The sequence below is a fragment of the Antechinus flavipes genome, chromosome X (genome assembly GCF_016432865.1).
Source record: "Antechinus flavipes isolate AdamAnt ecotype Samford, QLD, Australia chromosome X, AdamAnt_v2, whole genome shotgun sequence".
NCBI lineage: Eukaryota > Metazoa > Chordata > Mammalia > Dasyuromorphia > Dasyuridae > Antechinus > Antechinus flavipes.
Window position 1 is genome coordinate 5,041,218 of NC_067404.1, and position 9,464 is coordinate 5,050,681.

General features: G+C 41.9%; 1 long non-coding RNA gene across 4 annotated transcripts in view; it reads right to left on the minus strand.

The window, feature by feature from the left end:
* LOC127542989 (uncharacterized) overlaps positions 1–3,474 on the minus strand; it is a 244,872-nt gene extending 241,398 nt beyond the window's left edge. For 3 of the 4 annotated variants that reach the window (XR_007949023.1, XR_007949024.1, XR_007949025.1), the window contains exons 1-3: positions 3,241–3,474; positions 2,731–2,925; positions 33–2,408 (exon numbers count right to left, since the gene is read on the minus strand). This is a non-coding gene — a long non-coding RNA (uncharacterized LOC127542989). Of the gene's footprint in view, positions 1–10; positions 2,409–2,730; positions 2,926–3,240 lie in introns of all 4 variants that reach the window. The other variant, XR_007949022.1, reaches the window with a different exon arrangement.
* Positions 3,475–9,464: the final 5,990 nt, after the last annotated feature.

A 9,464-nucleotide genomic window follows, 5' to 3' on the forward strand; every position in this document is an offset into this window, starting at 1 on the left:
CTCTTCCCACCTGTGGATGCTGTGCTTCCCACCTGTGGATGCTGCTGTCCCACCTGTGGATGCTGCTCCTCCCATCTGTGGATGCTGCTCCTCCCACCTGTGGATGCTGCTCCTCCCACCTGTGGATGCTGCTCCTCCCACCTGTGGAAGGTGCTGGACTGCAATTCCCATCCAGCTCCACTCACTCATGACTAAGCCTTTAAGCAGGAGCAGGTCTATGCCCCTTATCAGCTGGAAACAGTTATGGAAAATGAGACATTCCTTCCTGGCCCCAAAGGGATTTGGGTCACAGGTCTTTGAGGGGAATCATGGAGTGTTTGCTGCTGCCGCAGCCCCAGCAGTTCTACCACTTTCTCTCAGAGACTTCATTGGAATAAAAGGACCCTTTGCTTTTGCCATGTATAAGGCGCTGCCCCTGCTCCGGAACAAAAGGGTTTTTACCCTTTTCACAGGGACCTTGCTCATGCATGCCCGACCTGGGATTGTAAAAGAAGTGCAAAATCTACTGAGCTCATCCAACTTGCTGCCAAATTCTCCTATTTTTTGCTTCCTTTCCCTTCTCTGAATAAACCCTCACATCACTCTGCTGGGTGTCCCCACTCCCTTAAAGAGGAGGTTCCCAGTGTGGTTTACCCTTTACTTAAGCAAATGGCCAAATCAGTGTCTTTCCTTGATTTGAGGTGGTTTGAGCCTGACTTCTTTCAGAGAAGCTACCAGAAACCATTGCCCAGCACCCCCGATCTTCAGTGTACCCCAGCGTTGAGTCTTTTCTCACAAAAGGTCCCAACTTCCTCCTTACTAAATGTGAGTCCCACTAGGGCACTGTGCCTGATTTATGGCATCATAATAAAACGTCTTGCCCCTTGAATCTGCGGTGCCTGAGCCTGTGAGTTCTTTCCGCGTGACGGCCGGCCTTTATGACTTCTTTTACCTCATCAGTTCCTGGCAAATGGGGAGGGCATGATGCGAACAAGCGTGCCAAGGCCTCCCCAGAGGCTCGGGGCTGGAGCCAGTAGGAAGAGCATTGCTGTGGCCAGGGGCACAGGGGCACGTCAATGCCAAAGGCTCGGGTGTTAGAGAATGCCGGCCAGGAGGGCGTTAGAGCATGAATCCCAGGGGGAGGCAGGGAAACTCGTGGGGTAGAGAGCTTCCAGGCTGGGGACTGAGCCTCGGCGACCCTGCAGGGGAGCAAAGGTCAGGCTGGAAACCCCAGCCTGGGCTGGGACTTGAATAGAAGGCTTGGCCGTTGCCGTTCCGAAGACGCAGGTCAGAGGTCTGGCTCCTGATTTGGCAGGCAGGCTCCTGCACCCCACTTGTCAGAGGGAGCATTTGTCGTGTTCTACAAAATCTGGGGCCAGAGGGGCCGAGTGAGGCATGTAGGAGAGTCACCCACAGGGGCCTTGGATATCACATCCCTGGTCACACAGACACCAGTGGGGGGAGCCTAGGATAACACCCCCTACAGTCAAGGAGACCCGAATGGGGTGGGAGGGGAACCTAACATAACTCAGTGGTACCCAGACACAGGACTATGGGGACAATGTGGATGGCAAAATAGTATTTTCTCCTTTCTGTTGTTGTTTGCCTGTTTTTTTTTTCACTTTTGAACTCATGTTTTTATGCACCATGAGGAATATGGAAATATGTTTAGAAAATCCACACATGTTTAACTTATATTGGTTTGCTTGGTATCTTGGGAAGGGGAAGGGGGAAGAGAGAGAGAGAAATTAGAAACACAAGGTTTCACAAAGGGGAATGTTGAAAACTATCTTTGCATGTATTTGGAAAAATAAAATACTATTTTAAAAAAGAGCTTATGAGTGGCTGGTTTTGAGAGTCTTTGAAAGTTTACAAATGTATTTGACAAGCTCTTTATTCTGTATCCTTTCCCACTCCTTAGACAATGATCAATTTTCTTTTTAAAAACACCCATGCAAATTTTTCATAGGCCTTAACATTATAACAGTGTCTCCAAATAACTTGGTTAACAGTCTCAAATTTTTGTAAGCAAGAGGCAAACAACTACAGGTAAAATTTCTCTTTATTCATAAGCATAAGTGCAAGTGTATTAGTTCTTCAATCAGAGTACTTTAGAACATCAAGCACATTGTTACAGTCCATTTCTTAATCTAACAACATCTAGATTGCTTTTCTAACAACATAGCCTATAAAAATTTGACCACATTTTCCCATATAAGAACATTTGGAAACACGACAATGTAACAAACAATGTTATATCGTTAACATTTGAACAAAAACCCACTATTAAAACTAAATCCCCTCTGCCTGAGGTGGTCTTAATTCAGTTGAATTCATTCCCAATGGCAGAACATCTCATCTCCATTGGCAGGTTACAATGATGACATTTAAATTTCCACATAGAAACATCCATTGGGAAACAGCTGCATCTGATTAAAGAAATGAAAAATAAAAGCTGTTAACATTCATGTAGCACTTCCCAGTCCCAGGCCCTGTGTTAAGCACTTTACATCCTGTGACCCTCACAACTACCTTGGGAGGTGGATGTTATTATTATCCCTTTACAGAAGAGAAAATTGAGATAGAGGGACAAAGGGGTTCTTGCTTAGGGGTCCCACAGCTAATAAATTTCAAATCCAAGTAAATCCGGATTTATGGCCACTAAAGGTCCCACCTCAATTTCCAAGGCCTGCTCTCTTGTCCCTTAAAAAGACAAAAGGTTATTCTCTACAAATAAGAGGGGGGAGTTACCTAAAGAGGGTCCAGACTAGTTCTCCTCCTGTGCTCCTGGGTCCTCCTCAGAGTCTCGGGCCAGAAGAGGCAGGAAGACAAGTAACAAAAGTACAGGAAATAGAAGGAAGGGTAGGAAATGGAGGAGGAGGATGTAAAGAAAATGTAGGATCACAAAGAGGACGGGCATAGGGTAGAGGGGGGGCATCTTTGGTCCTGCGGGGAGAAAGGTCAGGCTCAGTCTAGGAGGAGTTATTTCTCCGCCCAGAGGGGAGGTCAAGGCCATAGAGAATCATCGAGGGCGAGGTCAAGATCGTGGGGGCAGGGGCAAGGGAAGGGGATAGGGCAAGGGAGGAATGAGAGGAGGCAGGGAAAGGAAAGGGGGAGGCAGGGGTGAGGGAAGAGGGTGGAAAGGGGCAAGAGTGAGGAAAGGGGCAGGGGAAATGGCGGGGCAAGGAAAGGGGCGGGGCAACGGAGGGGAAGCATCGCTTGGCTCGGGCCAGTGGTCAGCTGGTGACCAACTCTCAGCACCTGGGGCGGTACCGCCTGGCTGGAGTGGGGGGCGGCCCGATCAGGGGGACGGCCGGGTTGGAAGGGGACAGTTCTCACTGTTAGCAGACACCATGAACAATCAGGAGGGCAAACACGGGTAGCAGGAGGGTCTGGAGAACAGAGGGCCAGAAATGCTGCAAGGCAAGAGTGGGCGAGAACGCCGGGTCCAGCCCCTCCTCCCCGGCTCCCGAACCCCAGCCACAAGTTGTTCTTGTCCACTGACCATTACCCCAGCAACGCTGCTGCTTATGACGGCCGTGATGATGCCGCAGACTTCCAAGACCGTTGGGAGCCCAGGCAACCAGAGCGTTGGTGGGAAAGTTCCAGGCACATTCTTGGGCGGGGCAGGCAGAGCATCACTCGGCCCTTTTATTACCCTCGAGGAGGATGCTTCCCCCCGGGGGGAGGAGGGACTGCTTCTGGTTTCCACACTCACTGCCCGCGGCCTCTTCCTCCGCCCTCTCCTTCCTCCTTTCTTTCCATGGGAGCAATGGCGCCCTTAAGGATAAAGAAGCCCATCCCCTAACCCCAAAGCTAAAGCAGCTTGGGACCCCGAAACAGGAAAGGGAAGGTACGGAGAGGGGGATTTAACAGTTGCCTGCGACGGACTGCAGAGAAAAGCAGGATGTGCGTTTAATTATTATTTTAACACTATTTTATTCTTCAAATATATGCCAAGATATATTTCACCATTCACCTTTGAGAAACCTTGTTTTCAAAGTTTTCTCCCTCTCTCCAGATTCCCAAGTTTGCAAACAATCAGATATAGATTAAATGTATGCAATTCTTTTTTTTTAAATATTATTTTTATTACAGCTTTTTATTTGCAAAACATATACATGGATAAGTTTTCAACATTGACCCTCGCAAAACCTTGTGTTCCAAGTTTTTTCCTCCCTTCTCCCTTCCCCCTTCCCCCTCCCCTAGATGGCAAGTAATCTATGTTAAACATGCTAAAATTATAATTAAATCCAATATGTATATATGTTATATATATATATAATGCTGCACAAGAAAAATCAGATCATAAAGGAAAAAAGTGAAAAAGAAAACAAAATGCAAGCAAACAACAAAAAGGGAGGAAATGCTATGTTGTAGGTATAGATGGCTCTCTTCATCACAAGACCATTAAAACTGGCCTGAATCACCTTGTCCATCAGAATTGATCCTCATATAGTCTTGCTATTCCTGTGCACAATGATCTCCTGGTCCTGCTCATTTCACTCAGCATCAGTTCATGTAAGTCTCTCCAAGCCTCTCTGAAATCCTCCTGCCGGTCATTTCTTACAGAAGAATAATATTCCATAATATTCATATGCCACCATTTATTCAGCCATTCTCCAACTGCTGGGCATCCCTTCAGTTTCCAGTTTCTAGCCACTACTAAAGGGGCTGCCACCAACTTTTGGGCAAAAGTGGGACCCTTTCCCTCCTCGGAGATCTCTTTGGCATATAAGCTCAGTAGGAACACTGCTGGGTCAAACGGTGTGCATTGTATGATGCTGCTTGCAATATTCTTCTCTAAAACATAAAGTTCTCTGGGAACAGGTTTCTTGGGGAGCTTCTGGAGACAGCCTTAGTTTCAGTTTTGTGTAATAACCAACCCACATTCAGGCAGGAGTTAAAGTCCAAATCTTTTCTTGTTTCATTTCCAGTCTTGTCTCCTTCCTGGGGCCTGGTTAGCTTTCTTAGAGGCCTATCTCTCTCCTGGGTTCCTGCCACTAGTCCTTTGTCTCTGCCAGCTTCTGCCTCTAAAGAAAGGCCGCAGGATGGAGTTTTAACCCAATGTTAAGTGTAAATTCCTCCAGGCTAGCTTAGCAGAAACAGCCAGCCAGAGGGCTGAGGCTTGCAGGCTTTGGCTGGAGCCTCACCCACAAAACCTCCTGCCTCCTAAACCTTGAAAAGAATTGAGGATCTGAGTCCAGGAGGGAACCTCGGGTGATTAGGAACACCAGGCCCAGCTGTGCTGATGCCCTGGGTGAGAAGGAATCAGCACACCTGGTGAATGCAGAAGCAGTGGGGCAGGATTACTGCAATCTGGGGGCACTTGAAGGAGCTTGGCTCTTTTAGTTTGGAGTTCCAGTTCAGAAAAGGAAGCCAGAGGCAGCATCCCTCTATCCCAGGATTTACCGATGCTTACACTAATAGTTCTCAGTTAAAAAAACAAACAGGCAAATAACAAAGAACCAAAACAAACATACCATGGGAGTGGGGAAGACTGGGGTTCATCTTCAGAGGAGAACAATGAAGTAAAAAAGCCTCTTCTACCCCAAAGATGAATGTGAAATGGCTAGCTACCCAGAAAGTATTTTAGGAGAACTCAAAAAGAATGAAAAAATCAAATGAGAGAGATTGAGGAAAAATGAAGAAAAAACTTCCAAGATTATTTAAAAAAACAAAGCTAATCCACTAGAAAAGGAGATACAGAATCTTAAAAAAGAAAATAATTGTTTGAAAATTAAAATTGGGTAAAGAGGAATCCAGCGAAGCTATGAGACACTGAGAAATAACAAAACAAAATATAAATGTGTGGAATGGGGAGATGAAGGTCTTACAGTAATGTGTGAATTCTTTTTCGTTATTTTCATTATTTCTGCGTTTCCCTATGATCTGCACAAGTACAATATGTACAGGCCTATATTTACTTAAACTTTGATTAGTATCAGACATATTTACTTAAGCTAAGCTGGTTTAGTCTATTAGTTTAAACACTGTCAGCTTAATTATCTGAAGCCTGAAGGCCTGATTGACGGTTTCCTAGAAACCAGGTGATTTCAGGGAAACTGAAACATTCCATTCCAATCTTTTTTGGCAGCAACATCCAATCAGGAGGCCCCATGCTTCTCAATGCTCTCTAACTTGTGATGTAATCTCTTGTAACAAAATCTGTAAAAGCTGTGTATATTCACTGATTCTGCGGCCCTCCTGCTGTGAGTATTTTCACTTCCCTTTATCTCATAACTGGACTTCCCAGCTCTCATGAGAAGCTCTATAATAAACAATCTTTTCTGCTTTCTACTTTGAGTGAAATCTGAGTAGTCATTTTGGGTAGGGGTCTCTCACATCCCATACAGTTCGGGGCTCGTCTGGGATCGGAGGTCGTTGGAAGAGAAGGCTGTGCACCCAAAATGGGGACAGGTGCACCCACAGAATGGTTTTCTCCATGTTCTCTGGCTCTGAGTGTACAGCCTCCCTTCCCAGGTTGTAAAATGGGACAGAAGCAGTCCAAGAATTGGTGTCAGGAATTTAGCCAGGAAATACCAGTGGACAGCCTTCTTGGGAGTTGACTTAAAGACTGGATGAAATCCCCAGGTATAAAAGGAAGGACAAGAAAATAATGGTTAAATATTGCAATGTTGTTTGGAGTGGTCAAGATATTGGTGGTGGAATCATTTGGCCAAAGTATGGTTCCACTGAGGATTGGGTATGTCAAAATTGAATATATGTGTAAAGAACAGGGATCCATATAATCCAGAGGAATCATCTTATGCTAGCCTCTGGCTGCCAGGGGTTGTTAGAGCTATGAAAATCTTTCTGAGTAAAATGAAGGAGGGGAGTGAGCAGGATCCTGCTGATCGCTTCTTATACAACGATAATATTCCTTAACATCCATATACCACATTTTATTCATCCATTCTCCAACTGATGGGCATCCATTCAAATTTCCAGTTTCTCGCCACCACATAAAGGGCTGCCACAAACATTTTTGCACATATGGGTCCTTTTCTCTTCTTTGAGATCTCTTTGGGATACAAGCCCAGTAGTAACACTGCTGAGTCAAAGGAGATGCACAGTTTGATATCACTTTGGGCATAGTTCCAAATTGCTCTCCAGAATGGTGGCATCAGTTTACTATTACACCAACAATATATTAGTGTTGCAGTGTGCCCACATCCCCTTCAACATTCATCATTATTTTTTCCTGTCTTCTTAGCCAATATGACAGGTGTGTAGTGGTACTTTAGAGTTGTCTTAATTTGCACTTCTCTGATCAATAGTGATTTAGGGCACCTTTTCATATAATTAGAAATGGTTTCAATTTCTTCATCTGAAAATTGTCTGTTCATATATTTTGACCATCTATCAGTTGGAGAATGGCTTGAATTCTGATCAATTTGAGTCAATTCTCTATATATTTTAGAAATCAGGCCTTTATAAGAACACTTGAACATAAAAATGTTTTCCAAATATATGCTTCTTTTATAATCTTATCTGCATTGGTTTGGTTGATATAAACACTTTTTAACTTAATATAATCAAAATTATCTATTTGGTGTTCAATTATGAGTTCCAGTTCTTTTTTGGACACAAATTCCTTGCTTCTCCAGAGATCTGAGATGTATATAGTCCTATGTTCTTTTAATTTGCTTCTTATCACTCTTTATGTCCAAATCATGCACCCATTTTGACCTTATTTTTATATATGGTGTTAGGTGTGGGTCAATGCCTAGTTTCTTCCATACTAGTTTCCAGTTTTCCCAGCAGTTTTTGTCAAATACTGAATTCTTATCCCAAAAGCTGGGGTCTTTGGGTTTGTCAAACAATAGATTCTTATAGTTATTGGCTATTTTGTTCTGTGAATCTAACCTATTTCACTGATCAACTACTCTATTTCTTAGTATCAAATGTTTTTGTTGACTGCTGCATACAATATCATTTTAGATCTGGCATAGCTATGCCACTTTCATTAGCATTTTTTTCATTAATTCTTTTGAAATTTTTGACCATTTGTTCTTCCATTTTTTCTAAGCCTGTAAAATAATTTATTGAGAGTTTGATTGGTATGGCACTAAATAAGTAGATTAATGTAGGTAGCATTGTCATTTTTATTATATTTGCTCAGTCTACTTATGAGCACTTGATATTTTTCCAGCTTATTAGATCTGACTTTATTTGTATGGAAAATGTTTTGTAGTTGTGTTCATATAGTTCTTGACTTTGCCTTGGCAGGTAGACTCCCAAATATTTTATATTATGTACAGTTATTCTAAATGGAATTTCTCTTTGTATTTCATGCTGCTGGATTTTGTTGGTAATGTATAAAACTGTAGATTTATGTTGTATCCTACAACTAAGCTAAAATTGGTAATTGTTTCTGGTAATTTTTTAGTTGATTCTCTAGGGTTCTCTAAGTATACTATCATATCATCTGCAAAGAATAATAATTTGGTTTCTTCATGACCTACTCTAATTCCTGTAATCTCTTTTCCTTCTCTTATGAACAAAGCTATTTCTAATAAAATATCGAATAGTAATGGTGATAGTAGGCAACCTTTTTTACCCCTGATCTTATTGGGAATGGTTCTAGTTTGTCCCCATTACATAAGATGCTTTCTGATGGTTTTAATAGATGCTACTGATCACTTCAAGGAAAAGTTCATTTATTGCTATACTCTCTAGTATTTTTAATAGGAATGGGTGCTGAATTTTATTACATGCTTTTTCTGCATCTATTGAAATAATCAAATGATTTTTGTTAATTTGGTTATTGATATGTTAATTATGCTAATAGTTTTCATAGTATTGAATGAGCCCTGCATCTCTGGTATAAATCCTACTTGGTCATGGTGTATTATCCTGGGGATGACTTTCTGTAATTTCTTTGCTAATATTTTATTTAAGACTTTTGCATCAATATTCATTAGCGAAATTGGTCTATAATTTTCTTTCTCAGTTTTCACCCTACCTGGTTTAGGTATCAACACCATATTTGTGTAATAAAAGGAATTGAGTAAGACTGCTTTCTCTATTTTTTTTCCCAAACAGTTTATATAATATTGGAATTAATTGTTCTTTAACTGTTTGGTAGAATGCACATGAGAATACATTTGGCCCTGGAGAATTTTTCTAGGGAGCTAATTAATAGCTTGTCCTTTTTAAAAAAAAAATAATAAAATGGGACTATTTAGATCATTTATTTCCCATTCTGTTAAACTGGGGAATCTATATTTTTGTAGGTATTCCTCCATTTCACTTAGATTATCAAATTTATTAACATATAGTTGGGCAAAATAATTCATAATTATTGCTCTAATTTTTCCTTCATTGGTGGAAAGTTCTCCCTTTTCATTTTTGAGACTTAAAATTTGATTTTCCTCTTTCCTTTTTCTAATCAAATTAACTAAAGGTTTATCTATTTTGTTGGTTTTTTTCATAAAACCAACTCTTAGTTTTATTCATTAATTCAATAGCTTTCTTATTTT